General features: G+C 42.3%; 1 long non-coding RNA gene across 1 annotated transcript; it reads left to right on the forward strand.

Annotated features, from left to right (window-relative positions):
• Positions 1-4503: 4503 nt before the first annotated feature.
• Positions 4504-14940, forward strand: LOC144327453 (uncharacterized). Its single transcript, XR_013392499.1, has 2 exons — positions 4504-6019; positions 11595-14940. It is a non-coding gene; the product is annotated as an uncharacterized LOC144327453 (long non-coding RNA).
• Positions 14941-17456: the final 2516 nt, after the last annotated feature.

The following is a 17456-nucleotide window of genomic DNA, read 5'->3' on the forward strand; positions in this document are numbered from 1 at the left end:
GTTCTCTTTGACATCTGGTGGGAGGGTGTTCCACAGGGAGGGTGCCACTACAAATAGATCAGTTCTTATACAGTGGTACTGTAGCACCCTGCTTGTGGTTAACGCTTAGCTGGAATGAAATATTCAACGCAGCAATAGAGAAATTAAAATAATAATTTATTTGTCAGACAAATAAATGAGAGGCACAGTGGTATATGGTTACCAAGCTCTGGCCTGGCCTCCTGCCATTATGGCCAGCACTTATATTCCCTTAATCCAGCCCCCTTTGCTCCTCCTTGGGCTGCCTCTGTCCAATCAGCCTGGTTGGATTTCCTATTGGCTGATTGCTATAACCAATCCTAAAAGATACACCCATATCCTCCTGTCCTTATATGGAACACAAAGAGCTATATATTGTTACATCTATAAATGACAAATAAGTAGTAATATATCTTACATGTGTCTCAACAAGGAATCTTAATTACCAGCTCACCTCTTGCCCTCCTTGCCCTATTGCCTTCTAAAACAAATGGTTAATCTTAAATTTTTATCTTAAACATATGTCAAGGATCTTGAGTTTCACATCAACATTGAAAGATCTCCTTCATTTGAAGGTTTCTAAACAAATGCCTGACAACTATATATCAGGAGTGCTCGCTGGCGTCTTCCTGTCTTGCAGGGGGGCTAGGCTGGTGGCTGACTTAATTTCAGGATAAATACAACTCTTACAACTATATGAAATAAGAATCTAGCATTTCTTAAATCCTTTGCATAATTACATCTATGCCAATATACTTAATACACAACACAGGTAGCCTCTTAAAAGGAATAAGGCCTTTGTAAAGTAGAAAAAGGAACTCAGTAAAAAACAGCTTCAAAAGAAGCCTCTTCAGTCTACACCCCCCCCTCAGCCAGCTGCTTTCCCCATTAGCTCTTTCCAACATTTATTGCCCTTTAACTCTCTCAGTTTAAGAAAGAAACAGCTTTAGAAAAAGACTTCTCAAAATTGCTCTTTTTCTGCCAGCTGGATGCTTCTCCATTGCTCTTGGCCTTTTAACCTTAGGAAGAAGATCTGGCTCATTTTACTGGGAGGCACATTGGTATTATTTTACTATTTACTCATTCCTAATTATGTTTATCTCTGCTTTTTTATCTTCTGTAACATTTAGGGTCAATGTCCTCGCTCTTAGCCTGTAATTCCCTTTTTACGACTTTGAGAATTGTTTTCTGCTATAAATCAAGGGGCCCCTTGTCTAGGAGGAAAAACATTGCCAAGGTTCTCTAAGCAGCTGGCATGAAACATTTGAAAATCTAAGCCCATTTAATTTAGGAACCTGATCAAGATATAAGCCAATATAAGTCTTGATTAAAAATGCAGTCTATATTCAGATGCCACAGTACCTCAGGTTACAGACGCTTCAGGTTACAGACTCCTCTAACCCAGAAATAGTACCTCAGCTTAAGAACTTTGCTTCAGGATGAGAACAGAAATCGTGCTCCGGCGGCGCGGTGGCAGCAGGAGGCCCCATTAGCTAAAGTGGTGCTTCAGGTTAAGAACAGTTTCAGGTTAAGAACGGACCTCCAGAACGAATTAAGTTCTTAACCTGAGGTACTACTGTATATATATATGGGGGCACCAAAATATTTTAAGTGCTGTGCGCCTCTAAAGGTTTAATCCAGCCCTAGCAGGTGGAAATGAGGCATCTCCATGAGGAGTAGGACAAAGGACCCAGATCGGGAACACCGATTTCTTCTCCTTGATGTGGCCCCTCTATCTTTGGGGCCCAGCACAATTACCCCCATTATATCCCTCCCATACACAAAGGCCTTCTGCTTCCATAAACAGATTGTTCATAGAACTGTAGACCTGGAACGGACCCCAATAGTCATCTAGTTAATGGGTAGGCAAACTAAGGCCCAGGGGCCGGATCCAGCCCAATCACCTTCTAAATCTGGCCTGTGGACAGTCCAGGAATCAGCATGTTTTTACATGAGTAGAATGTGTCCTTTTATTGAAAATGCATCTCTGGGTTATTTGTGGGGCATAGGAATTTGTTCATTTCCCCTCCCAAAAAAATATAGTCCAGCCCCCCACAAGGTCTGAGGGACAGTGGACCGGCCCCCTGCCGAAAAAGTTTGCTGACCCCTGCTCTAGTTAGCACTGTTGAATGGTTTCTTTAAATGTAAAGGTTCATCATTGTTCCACCCGATGTGTATGTCTTTAAGGGGCCAGAGCAAAATAACGAGACCCAGTTTTACAGCTGTGAAACATAGCAGTAAAAGGCGAAAGATTTATACGATCTGAAGAGAAACCAGAAACCAGGGAAGAATGGCAGATGAAGTTGATGGACTATATGGAACTGGCGGAAATGACTGGCAGAATCCGAGACCAGGGAGAAGAGTCGGTGGAAGAAGATTGGAAGAAGTTTAAAGATTATCTACAGAAATATTATAAATTAATGAATGTTAGAAGAATGTTGGAATGAAGTGATATGGCTTTAGTAGAAAGGTTATAAGGAATTAAGTATAAATAGATTAATAGAACATTAAAGGAAAAAATAAGGTTAGTTTGTGTTAAGATAATTATAGGCTAGAAAACAGGGGAAGATGGAAAGGAATTGCTGAAATAATTAATAGATGTGGAATACAAAAAGGGAGGTGTGAGGAGGTCGTGGAAATATGTGAGAGAAAGATAAGATATTGGCATTTTTTTTCCCTTTCCCTTTTTTGTTTGTTTTTTATGTGTTTTTAAATTGTTTTTGTTTTGTCTTGTTAGTTTAATGTTTTAGTGTTTCTTTGTATTGTAATGTATTGTTTTTTCTTTGCTTTCTTTTTTTTTGTTTTTGTTTAAATTGTTGTAAAAGTAATAAACATTAAAAAAAAAAGAAACATAGCATGTGCTGCTGAGTTGCATTGATTAAGCTGTGTCAGCAATTGGGTGTAGTATATAAGGAGCAGCACCTAGCTCTCCCATTACCCTGGGGGGTGGGTTGGTGGTTGGGTCTGGTTTGTTGTTGATGTATTTAGTGTTTAAGGAGTTTTTGTTTTTGTAATTAAAACCTTGTTTAAGTTATTTTTGAGTCCCTTTCTAATGCGTGATCTCCCCAGCAAGCTCTCTGCAGCGTTACTATACTGCAATTAGCCAACAAGCACAACCCCTTGCGAGGCAAGAATCTCAACAATCAGCCCCCATCCAAACTGAAACCATACCGGACACTGCTTAGCTCTGCAAATGTGCTAGCAGTTTTATTCCTGCGCCACCCATCAGCAGTTTGAACTTTGTTAAACTTCAGTAGGAACAGAGCAGCGATGTGCAGACACACATTTTTGGCCGATTAGGGAGAATTTGCGCTAATTAATCAAGGGGGAAGGAACGGAGGAGGAGGCATCTAGGACTAACTGCAAGCCTTAACAAGTATTAATTGCTTCTTCTAAAATCTTCTGAAGTGGCCAGGTAAAAAGCAATGGCAAGGATCCAATTAAATAATTGTTCTGAGCCCGAGGATTAATTTAATTCTGAGGCATCAAGCGTATTGAATTTTCGCAAAAGCGGGAAAATGTTTTATTTGGTGAACAGAAGCAAAGTTGCCATTTGAAGATGCCTGGCTGAAGTTTACTTTCACAAGGGTCTGCTTTATTAATAAAAAGGGGGGTTCTTTCCTTACAGACGCTTGCTACAATCCCCTAAAATTCTGTTCTTATGTTTGATTGCACAGCCATTGCAAAGCAAGAGACATAAAACAAAACGCGTTGCACAGTTAAAATAATTATTAAAACTATAATTCATTCATTCAATTTTTTATATTTTTTATTAATTTTAACATATAAAATGTACCACAAAACTTATCACTTATACAATCTTTTTAGACTTCCATCAGCACCTCTGACGATCCACCGTTTTAACCACTTCTTATGCATTTCTTAACTTTATATTGCCTTTACATCTCTTAACAAATCATCCTCCCCCTTGTCCATTTTTACAATACTTCTAATAATACTCCTCACAAAACTTCTTGCAACCCTACAAATGTCGTCTGTTCTTCACAATTACTTTTCAAATAGTCCATAAATTTACTCCAATCTTCCGTGAATTTCTGGTCTCACCGGTTTTGAATCCTTCCTGTTAGTTTATCTAATTCTGCATAGTCCATTAACTTCATCCTCCATTCTTCAATCGTCCGTAACTCTTCTTGTTTCCATTTTTGGGCCAGTAATATTCTTGCTGCTGTTATTGCATATAAAAAGAGCTTACATTCCTTTCTATTTATGTCACTCCCCTCAATGCCCAGTAAAAATGCTTCTGGTTTCTTTATAAATGTATATTTCAACATTTTTTTCAACTCATTACATATCATCTCCCAGAAGCATTTCACCTTTTCACATTCCCACTACATGTCATAGAATGTTCCCTTTTTTTCTTTATATTTACATTCATTCAATTTATATGCCGCCCTTTAAGCAAAAGATCCCAGGGCAGTGTACAACATTGTGGCATCTGAATGTAGACTGCATTTTAATCAAGACTTATATTGGCTTATATCTTGATCAGGTTCATAAAGTCTAAAATGGGCTTGAATTCACAAATGTTTCATGCCAGGCAGAGAAAACCTTGGCCATTCTCCTAAGACAAGGGGCCCCCCCTTGATTTATAGCAGAAAACAATTCTCAAAGTCGTAAAAGCTGGAATTACAGACTAAGAGCGAAGACATTGACCTTACATGTTACAGAAGATAAAAAAGCAGAGATAAACATAATTAGGAATGAGTAAATAGTAAAATAATACCAATGTGCCTCCCAGTAAAATGAGCCAGATCTTCTTCCTAAGGTTAAAAAGGCCAAGAGCAATGGAGAAGCATCTAGCTGGCAGAAAAAGAGCATTTCTGGGAAGTCTTTTTTAAAAGCAGTTTCTTTCTTAAACTGAGAGAGTTAAAAAGAGCAATAAATGTTGGGAAAGGCAACTGGCTTGGCTGGGGAAGAAGAAGCTTCTTCCTATTTTATTTTGAGGCTGGAAAGGAGGGTGAAAGGGGGGGGGGTGAACTGAAGAGGTTTCTTTTAAAAGCTGTTTTTTACTGAGTTCCTTCCTTTCTACTTTGAGAAGCTTTATTCTTTTAAAAGGTTACCTATGATAATGTATGAAATATATTAGCTTAAATATATTGGCTTAAATGTAATTATGCAAAGGATTTAAGAAATGCTAGATTCTTATTTCATATAGTTGTAAGAGTTGTATTTATCCTGAAATTAAGTCAGCCACCAGCCTAGCCCCCCTGCCAGACAAGAAGACGCCATCTGGGCACTTCTGATATATAGTTGTCAGACATTTGTTTAGAAACCTTCAATGAAGGAGATCTTTCAATGTTGATGTGAAACTCAAGATCCTTGACATATGTTTAAGATAAAAATTTAAGATTAACCATTTGTTTTAGAAGGCAATAGGGCGAAGAGGGCAAGAGGTGAGCTGGTAATTAAGATTCCATGTAAGATATATTATTACTTATTTGTCATTTATAGATGTAACAATATATAGCTCTTTGTCTCCCTTATAAGGACAGGAGGATATGGGTGTATCTTTTGTGATTGGATATAGCAGGCAGCCAATAGGAATTTCAACCAGGCTGATTGGACAGATGCAGCCACAGGAGGAGCAAAGGGGGCTGGATTAAGGGAATATAAGTGCTGGCCATAATGGCAGGAGGCCAGGCCAGAGCTTGGTAACCATATACCACTGTGCCTCTCATTTATTTGTCTGACAAATAAATTATTATTTTAATTTCTCTATTGCTGCGTTGAATATTTCATTCCAGCTAAGCGTTAACCACAAGCAGGGTGCTACATTTTATGGTGCACCCGTGACTCGGATAAGTGGTCTGCTGGAACGCAGCCCCTTCGCTCTACTGAGCAGGGTACAAGAGAGAGGATCTCTAAACTGCTTCCCAGCGCGCACTGGTAAATTTTTTCCAGGGGGAACGCAGAAGTCTCGTCTGTCTGATACCCTGCTCACTGGCGGCGACGGACCGGGGGGAAACGGAACCAACCAAGGGTAAGTGCACAAAGGGATTTTTGGCCCTCCAATTAATTGGGAGGAAGAGAAGTCTTGATCAAACTTCTGCGTCTCAGTAAGTGGGAACTGAGTACGCTAGGTGGTTGGGTATATCAGATGGTGGTCTGGTGGGGGAAAAGGGAAGAATGGGAGGTAGAGTGTGGTGAAGTATCTTGCGCATTGTATGTGTGAGAAAGTACAGAGCAATCTGTAGCTGACCTGAGTGTGGAGTGGGTAGTACTTCGGTTCCCAGTGAGGCGACTCCATCTGGGCAAGGAAACCCACGAAGCGTGTGTGTGAGTGACTGAGTGGATACTTCACAGGGCCATACAATGGGAGTTGGGGGTTCAAAGGGGGGAAATACACCTCTTGAATGTATGTTAAATAATTTTAAGAAAGCCTTCTCAGGGGCATATGGAGTCAAAATGACGCCAGAGCGCTTGAGAACGTTATGTGAATTAGAGTGGCCAAAACAAAATACTGGATGGCCATCTCAGGGAACTTTTGATATAAATTTAGTAAGCAAACTTTGGTCTAACATCACCAAAGAAACTGGAGGGTGCCCAGAACAATTTTCATATATAGATTCCTGGCTGAGCACATTAAATAAAAATCCTCCATGGATAAGGGAATGCAAAGTCCAACGATGCAAATTATTGGCTGTAAAAGCCGAAGCTAGGAAAGGAATCTTGCCAAATAAACTCAAACCCATTTTTGAGGGACCAGAGGAAGAGGTGCTTCCACCTCCACCCTATGCTCCACATCGAAGGGAGCCTAATCCAAACCCTCCACCAGTTGTAACCCCAAGGCAAGAAAGTGGAACGAATAATGGGGGTAGAGACACAGAACTTGACTCCTTGATAGATTATGATAAATATCTTCAGGAGGCATTGGAGTCCTATAATGAAGCCCAAGCAGAAGTGGTTATTCCATCTGTGAGTCCCAGTAGAACTCCATCTACAGTCTCTTTTAGTGGAACAACTGATTGCCTACCCCAAACCCCTGTACATCCAAGTCCTAGAGAATTATTACAGAAGTTACAGGGAGACCTTAATCGGTCAGCAAGCAATACAGCCAGGCGTATTAAGCTGCTAAAAGAACGCCTTGGGACAAATACCATCCCCTATGATTTGAGGCCCCTAGAGCAAAGTGAAGAAAAAGGTCACGTAGTAGCCCCTCTTAGAAGAGTATTTGATGCACTTGAGGAGCCTGTGCTGGTTAACGGGCAACCCGGACCAAGGCCACCTCGAACTTCGACCCTTCAGTACATTCCATTCACAACTACGGATCTGATGAATTGGAAAACACACACCCCATCTTTCGCAGAAAAACCTCAGGCTATGATGGACTTGGTGACTTCAATAGTAAATACTCATAGTCCTACTTGGACAGATTGTCGCCAGCTTCTGAATACTCTGTTCACCACTGAGGAAAGAAGAGACATAATTGAAAAGGCACAGATATATTTGCGTGAGCAGGCCAGAGTGGGAAATATTTTTAATATTGACCGTCATCTCCAAGATAACTTTCCCTTGGAAGATCCTAATTGGGATCCAAACAATGCAATTCATCTGGCCAGACTTACCACTTACCGCCAGACGCTTGTGCAAGGTATCCGCAGGGCATGCCAGAAGCCCACTAATATGTCTAAAGTCTCAGAAGTAGAACAGAAACCAAATGAGAGTCCAGGAGACTTTTTAGAGAGGCTGCAAGAAGCCTATCGTATATGGACTCCTTTTGACCCTGAAGCCCCTGAAAACAGCAGAATGATTACTGCTACATTTGTGGCCCAGTGCGCTTCTGACATTCGTAAGAAAATTCAGAAATCAGAAGGATGGGAAGGGATGCTGATGAGCCAAATTATGGCCATTGCACGCCGAGTTTATCGGAATAGGGATGAGGCTGAGAAGCAAGAGAAGAAGTGGCAGAAGGAAAAGATGGTAATGCTAGCCACAGCAGTGAAGCAAGACTACCGCCCCTTAAATGGAGGAAGAGGGCGGGGAAGGAATCCACCACTGGGAAGGAATCAATGTGCGAATTGCAAGAAGGAGGGTCATTGGAAGCGGGAGTGTCCTGAACCCCTGAGGTTGGAAGAAGTACGCCCAGGCCCAGGCCCAGGCCCAGGCCCAGGCTCCGGCCCAAGAAACCAGGGACGGGGACGGGGAATGATCCGAAATGGAAGATATCAGAGACCTGGACAAGGACAGAGTAGAGACAATTTCATTGGACTGGCAGAGGAGGATTTTACCCAAGACTAGGAATGACCGGACTCCATAAAGTTAGGCTTCCAGGAGCCCACGGTCACGATTCAATTAGGGAGCCATTTAATAGACTTTATGATTGATACTGGGGCTGAATACTCAGTACTCCCAGAACTATTGCAGAAAAAGGCATCCAAAAGTGTAGTCATTAAAAGTGCCACTGGTCAGTCAGCTAAGAGGTCTTTCCTCCAACCTTTGGAATGCCAGATTGGGGGACATCGTTTAACCCATCAGTTTTTGTATATACCTGAGTGTCCAATACCTCTCTTAGGTAGAGATATGCTGTCCAAACTGCAGGCCCAAATCACATTCACTCCTCGAGGTCCAGAAATGAAACTGCCATCAAAGGCAGCAGGAATAATTACCCTCTCAGTACCTAAGGAACAATCATGGCGCCTAATGTCAGCCTTGCAAGTCCAACCCACATTGGATACAGAATTAAACAAGCTCCTCCGAACCCTACAGGTGCCACCAGGAGTATGGGCCGAAAATAGCCCACCAGGAATGGCCAAGAATATAGCTCCAATTGTAGTAACCTTAAAACCTATGGCTACCCCTGTATCTGTAAAGCAATATCCTTTACCCCGGCGAGCAGCAGAGGGCATCCAGAAACATTTGGACCGCCTATTAAAATATGGTCTGCTTAAGCCCTGCCAATCAGAATGGAACACACCCCTTTTGCCTGTTCGGAAACCTGGGACAGATGAATACAGGCCAGTACAGGACTTGAGGCTCGTAAACCAGGCTATCGAGACCTTGCACCCAAATGTACCAAACCCATATACCCTGCTGAGTTTGATCCCACCAGAAGCAACATTTTTTACTGTATTGGACTTGAAAGATGCATTCTTCTGTTGCCGGCTGGCACCACAGAGCCAACCTATATTTGCCTTCCAGTGGGAAGACCCTTTAACAGGAACAAAAGGCCAGCTAACCTGGACAAGATTGCCCCAGGGATTCAAAAATTCCCCAACTTTATTTGGCACTGCCTTGGCGAAGGATCTAACAAGCTACCCCTCAATACCTGGAGAAAAGGTGGTTCTGCAATATGTAGATGACCTTATACTAGCAGCAAAGGATTTTGATACCTGTAAAGAAGGGACAGAGGAACTGCTCCACTTGCTCTGGCAAGCTGGCTACCGAGTTTCCCAGAAAAAGGCACAGTTATGTTTAGAAAAGGTCAAATATTTGGGCTTTGATATCTCACACCAACAACGAGCATTGAGACCAGAGAGGAAAGAAGCTATTTGCCTTATCAAGGAACCTACCACAAGGAAACAACTTAGAGGATTCCTGGGAACAGCAGGGTTTTGTAGACTATGGATACCTGATTTCAGCAGTCTGGCCAGGCCCTTACATGAAAGCACTCGAGGTGCAGAAAAGGACCCATTCGTATGGGGACCTGAGCAGCAACAAGCCTTTTTAGTTATCAAACAACGACTTATGGAGGCCCCAGCCCTTGGACTGCCTAATTCGGAAAAACCCTTTCAGCTGTATGTACATGAACAGAATGGGATTGCAGCGGCAGTCCTGACCCAGAGATTAGGAAGTTGGAACCGTCCAGTAGCTTATTTGTCAAAACAATTGGACTCAGTAGCAAAAGGATGGCCTCCATGCCTAAGGGCAGTAGCGGCCACTGCAAGCCTTGTCAAAGAAGCTGATAAATTTACCTTCGGCCAGACGATGTATGTGAATGTACCTCATGCTGTTCTGACACTCATGGAATATAAGGGTAGTTATTGGCTAACGAACCCAAGGATGGCTAGATACCAAGGCCTATTGTGTGAAAATCCCAGGATTCATCTACGAGTAGTGAATATGCTCAATCCAGCGACTTTGCTGCCCCTACCAGAGGTAGATGATGAGGAATCACATGATTGTCTCCAAGTAATGGATGAAGTTTATTCCAGTAGACCCGATCTGAAAGATGAACCATTGAAAAATCCAGATGTTGTATATTATACTGATGGTAGCAGTTACCTGCATGAAGGTGCCAGACGAGCAGGGTATGCTGTGGTCACCAATGAGGAAGTTGTGGAAGCTGAAGCTTTGCCTGCTGGCACCTCAGCACAAAAAGCTGAACTTATAGGTTTAACTAGAGCTCTGCAATTGGCAGCCGGATGTAAGGCAAACATCTATACTGATTCTAAATATGCCTTCTTAACCCTGCATGCACATGGAGCTCTATGGAAAGAAAGAGGTCTAATAGGAGCCCACGGGAAGGCCTTGAAATATGGACCTGAAGTAGAAATCCTGTTAGAAGCAGTATGGGCTCCAGAACAGATTGCTGTAATGCATTGCAAAGGTCATGGACGTGGAAGGGATCCAATAACCAGAGGAAATCATGCGGCTGACAAAGCAGCCCGAGAGGCAGCCCAAAAGCCTGTGGGAGGATTTATAGCAGCCCTCATACCAGAGGTAGCTCCAGAAGAAGTTAAACCTCACTATACCCCAGAAGAGAGGAAGTGGGCTGAACAGGAAGGAGCAGTTGTGAAGGACGGTTGGATGATCCTGCCGGACAATAGGATTTATGTACCTCATCATCTAGCAAGCACAATTGTAAGAAATTATCATGAATCTACTCACCTTGGCGGTACTGCAACCAGAGAGAGTCTCAGTCGGAAGTTGTATATTATTAACCTATCACAATTAGCAACTTGCATTTCACAGAAATGTGTTCTTTGTGCTAAAAACAATCCCAGGCAGGGACCGGTACAACCTCCTGGAATCCAACATGTGGGATATGTCCCCATGGAAAGTCTAATTGTGGACTTCACAGAGCTGGTCCCTTCTAAGGGATTCAAGTATCTCCTTGTGTTTGTAGACACTCTTACCGGATGGGTTGAAGCTTTTCCCACCCGAACTGAAAAGGCACGAGAGGTAACTAAGAGACTCCTCACTGAATTGATCCCGAGGTTTGGATTACCTAGATGCATTGGAAGTGATAATGGGCCAGCGTTCATTGATCAAGTAGTACAAGAAGTATGTCGAGTCCTACAAGTGAAATGGAGACTGCATGCAGCATATAGGCCTCAGAGTTCAGGGAAAACTGAAAGAATGAATCGGACTCTGAAAACCCAATTGGCAAAATTAACCCAGGAAACGGGATTGGGATGGGTAGATGTGTTACCCATAACACTGTTTCGTGTTCGGTGTGCACCCACAAAAAGACTTAAGTTGTCACCTTTTGAGCTCCTGTATGGGAGACCGCCCTCCTTTGTTCAGGATATTCCAGCTGATCTTAAACAAATAGGAGACTATGTGACACAGGGACAAGTGCAATCTCTCTCCCGTGTTTTTGTTTCTCTTAACAGGTGGGTCCTCGAGCGCACGCCGTGCAGCATTGCCGAGCCGATTCATCAGTTCCAGGCTGGCGATAGCGTATGGGTGAAAGAGTGGAAACGTGATCCACTTGCACCTAAGTGGCGTGGACCTTACACCGTCTTGCTCTCTACTCCAACAGCGGTGAAGGTAGCTGAGGTGACCCCCTGGATTCATCACTCTCGTTTGAAGAAGTCTGAAGGCAGTTGGACGTGCAAAGGTGACCCCTCTAATCCTTTAAAACTGACTCTCTCCAAAAACCCCTGTATCTAGCCCTACCGGGAACGGGCTAGGTCACGGGCAACATTAGACGACCGGCCTGCTGCAGCCACAACCTGGAAGCTGGCTGACCTGCGCACGCCTGAAGCTTGAGGAGCATCTGAACCAGCGATTGTGAAAGGGAAGATTCTCTTATACAATTGATTGACTGCCCCCCCCTTTGTGGAACAATTATCAGAGATATTACTCATTGGGGATCCTCGGGATATATGTTTTGGTCTTGGTGGTTCCCCATTTCTGTCACTGGGGGAATTATATTGGGACTAATATTTATTTGCTATCACAATAAGGTAATCTTTTGTGGAAGGAATGCATATGCTAGACATCAACATGATTTTATTATTAATCCTGATCCCTTGGGAAGGGGAAGGGTCCTTGAATCTGACCAAATTTGCTAAATATGGATTCAGCCATGACCACAATATGTGGGTAGGTTTAGCTGAAATGGTAGCCAATGTTGCAAATAGGACCAATTGCCTTGTTTGCTCTCTTGGGCCAGATGATTCAGAGGGAGGTATGCCCTTATTACCGATACCATTAGATGCCATTGGTATGATAAGCGAAATGCCACACCAAACAGAAATACAGAATTTCCCCGGATGGAACTCAACTAAACCATTACGAGTTATACCTGTACAAGGGGAATTCTGTGTACATAAATCATCAGATGCAGCTGATTCTACCATGATAGGCTCTTCTCATTGTCACTATACTTGGGATTATTTTAAGAATAGTCATACCTGGGCACACGGTACTACCTATCGAACTCGGAATACCTTGCCCTGTGCACCTCCTTTTATTCATGCATGGAAAGTGGTATGGAACATAACTGTGACAGAAAAAGGCAATCTAACATACTGCACTGTGAACTCTCTACCTCTTTTGATATTTCGCCTTCTGTACTCCACGTACCAAAAACCTCAGACCCGATGGTTGTGGTGGATATGTGGAGAATGGGCATACAAGAAACTCCCTTCCAAATGGAGTGGGACTTGTTTCCTGGGATGGGTATTACCACCAATGTGGATTATGCCCACTAGTTCGGCCAAGCGAACACGAAGGAATGCTGATATTTCTCGTATAGCAGGAGGAAGTACCCAAAGTTGGAGCGGTACTGATGATTGGCCGCCAGAGCGCATTATAGCCTATTATGATCCTGCCTCCTGGAATCCTGGTGAGCTCATACAAGGGGCACGGGATCCTATTTATAATCTAAACAGAATAATTCGATTGCAAGCAGTAGTGGAACTGGTAACCAATGCAACGGCCCAGAGTTTGAGACTTATTGCACAACAGTTGGATGAAAGTAGAGCCGCCATTTTGCAGCTGAAAATGGGAATGGATTATGTACTTGCCAGGCAGGGAGGCCTATGTGGAGTCTTGAACTTGACAGGGAATGCCTGTTGCTTTAACATTTCTGATAATGGTGAGGCAATCCGTGTGTTGGCTACAAAGATGGAGAATATAGCACATGTCCCAGTACAAACATGGGAAGGATGGGATATGGGATGGCTCACCAATTGGTTACCTAATGTCACAGGACTCAAAGGGATACTATTGTCTTGCTTGTTTTTCTTGACAGTAGTGGTAATGGTTTTATGTATGATGCCATGTATCATTTCATGTTTTAGAAGTACAATTAGCAAGATGGTTTCAAATGAAACTCTACCTCATATCATGGCCCTATACAGAGCTTTACCTCAGGAATATGATGAAGGTCAAGCTATCAAGGACACTTGGGATGAAGGTCCTTGAGCTTGAAAGGGGGGAATGTGGCATCTGAATGTAGACTGCATTTTAATCAAGACTTATATTGGCTTATATCTTGATCAGGTTCATAAAGTCTAAAATGGGCTTGAATTCACAAATGTTTCATGCCAGGCAGAGAAAACCTTGGCCATTCTCCTAAGACAAGGGGCCCCCCCTTGATTTATAGCAGAAAACAATTCTCAAAGTCGTAAAAGCTGGAATTACAGACTAAGAGCGAAGACATTGACCTTACATGTTACAGAAGATAAAAAAGCAGAGATAAACATAATTAGGAATGAGTAAATAGTAAAATAATACCAATGTGCCTCCCAGTAAAATGAGCCAGATCTTCTTCCTAAGGTTAAAAAGGCCAAGAGCAATGGAGAAGCATCTAGCTGGCAGAAAAAGAGCATTTCTGGGAAGTCTTTTTTAAAAGCAGTTTCTTTCTTAAACTGAGAGAGTTAAAAAGAGCAATAAATGTTGGGAAAGGCAACTGGCTTGGCTGGGGAAGAAGAAGCTTCTTCCTATTTTATTTTGAGGCTGGAAAGGAGGGTGAAAGGGGGGGGTGAACTGAAGAGGTTTCTTTTAAAAGCTGTTTTTTACTGAGTTCCTTCCTTTCTACTTTGAGAAGCTTTATTCTTTTAAAAGGTTACCTATGATAATGTATGAAATATATTAGCTTAAATATATTGGCTTAAATGTAATTATGCAAAGGATTTAAGAAATGCTAGATTCTTATTTCATATAGTTGTAAGAGTTGTATTTATCCTGAAATTAAGTCAGCCACCAGCCTAGCCCCCCTGCCAGACAAGAAGACGCCATCTGGGCACTTCTGATATATAGTTGTCAGACATTTGTTTAGAAACCTTCAATGAAGGAGATCTTTCAATGTTGATGTGAAACTCAAGATCCTTGACATATGTTTAAGATAAAAATTTAAGATTAACCATTTGTTTTAGAAGGCAATAGGGCGAAGAGGGCAAGAGGTGAGCTGGTAATTAAGATTCCATGTAAGATATATTATTACTTATTTGTCATTTATAGATGTAACAATATATAGCTCTTTGTCTCCCTTATAAGGACAGGAGGATATGGGTGTATCTTTTGTGATTGGATATAGCAGGCAGCCAATAGGAATTTCAACCAGGCTGATTGGACAGATGCAGCCACAGGAGGAGCAAAGGGGGCTGGATTAAGGGAATATAAGTGCTGGCCATAATGGCAGGAGGCCAGGCCAGAGCTTGGTAACCATATACCACTGTGCCTCTCATTTATTTGTCTGACAAATAAATTATTATTTTAATTTCTCTATTGCTGCGTTGAATATTTCATTCCAGCTAAGCGTTAACCACAAGCAGGGTGCTACACATTAGAAACACATTACAAAACATCAATGATAAAAATATAATAAAAACATAGTAAAAACTATACAGACTGACAGCCTAACAATAAAATAGTCATCATAATAGCTGCCCATTCCCCCACCCTTTAAAGGCCATAGATTATTTAATAGTCATAGGCCTGGGCAAAGATGAATGTTTTTACCTGGCGCAGGGAGCCACCACAGAAAAGGCCTGTTCTCTTGTACGAACTAGACATTCTGTTCAAATAAAAATTTGCTTCACTGAAGGATTTAACTCACCATCCCTGCAAACCTTTCCATTTTAATTTGCCGCTCTTGAAAGCAAAACTGGTCACCTTTCAAGAAACACCAGTGATCCCTAATCAAAGTACCGAATCGATCTGTCAGATGAGATATTGCCGGAGAAAATAAGAAAATATTCCTTTACGCCATGGGAGCTGCGAGAACACTTAATTGCCAAGAATTGGGGGGGGGGGGGAATAATCCTGACAAAAAAAAGAATGGCAAGACAAATTATTTGATTATATTGAATTGGCCAGATTGACAGAGGCAATCAGGGGTCAAACCAAGCAAAACCATTCCAAAAAGAATGGGTAAAATACAGAGACTCTCTTAAAAAGCAGTGCCCTCAAATTAATACTTGGACTTGTTTCCATTAACTTCAGCAAAATAATTTATGGCACTTAAGTTAAAAACAGAAAGAAAAAGGTAATGATGAACTAAAAAGGAAACAGTTTACCAAAAATGATAAAAGAACCGTGTTGAGGATGAAGGAAGTCAATTGGAAGAAAAGAACTAAAATGTGTGTGTGTGTGTGTAATGGACAATTTGTTTTGTATAAGTTTTCGTACGTAATCATGTTTTATTTGTACTTTTTTTGTTTTGTGTCTTCTTGTTGTTTGCAGAGAACAAAGAGTTGCTACCAGAGAGGAATGGCAAACCAAGCTCAAGGACTAGGCCAAATTGGTAAAACTGACCGGAAAGTTTAGGAGCCGAGAAGACAAAGACTTTGAGAAAGAATGGGAGAAATTTATAATTTATTTAGGAGACCACTGTCAGCAGGTGAACACCTTAGCAGGATTTTAATGACACTTGTAACGTAGCAAATATCATGGACATTATGGGGAGATATTAAAAAATGGATTATGAAATAATATGCAGTTGAAAATGTTGACAATACAGTGGTACCTCGGGGTAAGAACTTAATTCGTTCCGGAGGTCCGTTCTTAACCTGAAGCACCACTTTAGCTAATGGGGCCTCCTGCTGCTGCCGTGCTGCCGGAGCACGATTTCTGTTCTCATCCTGAAGCAAAGTTCTTAACCTGAAGCACTATTTCTGGGTTAGCGGAGTCTGTAATCTGAACAGTATGTAACCTGAAGCGTATGTAACCCGAGGTACCACCGTAAGTCCAATGGAGGGGATGGTAGGAAGTATGGAGATTCAGAGAAATCTATCTTAATGTGAATATTTACTTGGTATTGTTATAACTCTATGCTTGTAAAATCAAATAAAATTTATTTTATTTTTAAAAAAACGCCTTAAAAATCAGCCGAGAGAGCCCTTTTAGTAGCTCCATTACACTCAGAAGCTTCAGTCTGCTTTGGGGCAGCAGGAGAGGGCCTTGTCTGTGGCAGCCCCTAAATGGCACACCTCCCCACAGAAGTGCTTAGGTGCTGCAATGCTGAATAATCTGTTTGTGGCGTCACGCTAGTCCTGCATTGTTGTTGTTTAGTCATTTAGTCGTGTCCGCCTCTTCGTGACCCCATGGACCAGAGCACGCCTGGCACTCCTGTCTTCCACTGCCTCCCGCAGTTTGGTCAGACTCATGCTGGTAGCTTCGAGAACACTGTCCCACCATCTCGTCCTCTGTCATCCCCTTCTCCTTGTGCCCTCCATCTTTCCCAACATCAGTGTCTTCTCCAGGGAGTCTTCTCTTCTCATGAGGTGGCCAAAGTCTTGGAGCCTCAGCTTCAGGATCTGTCCTTCCAGGGAGCACTCAGGGCTGATTTCCTTCAGAATGGAGAGGTTTGTTCTTCTTGCAGTCCATGGGACTCTCCAGAGTCTCCTCCAGCACCATAATTCAAAAGCATCCATTCTTCGGCGATCAGCCTTCTTGATGGTCCAGCTCTCACTTCCATACATCACTACTGGGAAAACCAGAACTTTTACTATATGGACCTTTGTTGGCAAGGTGATGTCTCTGCTTTTTAAGATGCTGTCTAGGTTTGTCATTGCTTTTCTAGTGCTGCATACACAAAGCTATTTCCAAACACCTCTATGAAAAATGGAAAAATCCACCCTAAGAACAGCCAGCAAAACCCAAATTATTTGACTGCTGCTATTTTGCTAGAGAAGAACTTCTCTTTTTTTAATGCTCAAAGTCTTGAGGACAAAAGACCTCGGAAGGGCAAGAACTCACCTTGTACCCGCAAGCTGTGGAAGGCTTCAGAGTCCGTCCTCAGA

This window comes from Podarcis muralis, chromosome 4 (genome assembly GCF_964188315.1).
Source record: "Podarcis muralis chromosome 4, rPodMur119.hap1.1, whole genome shotgun sequence".
Lineage (NCBI taxonomy): Eukaryota > Metazoa > Chordata > Lepidosauria > Squamata > Lacertidae > Podarcis > Podarcis muralis.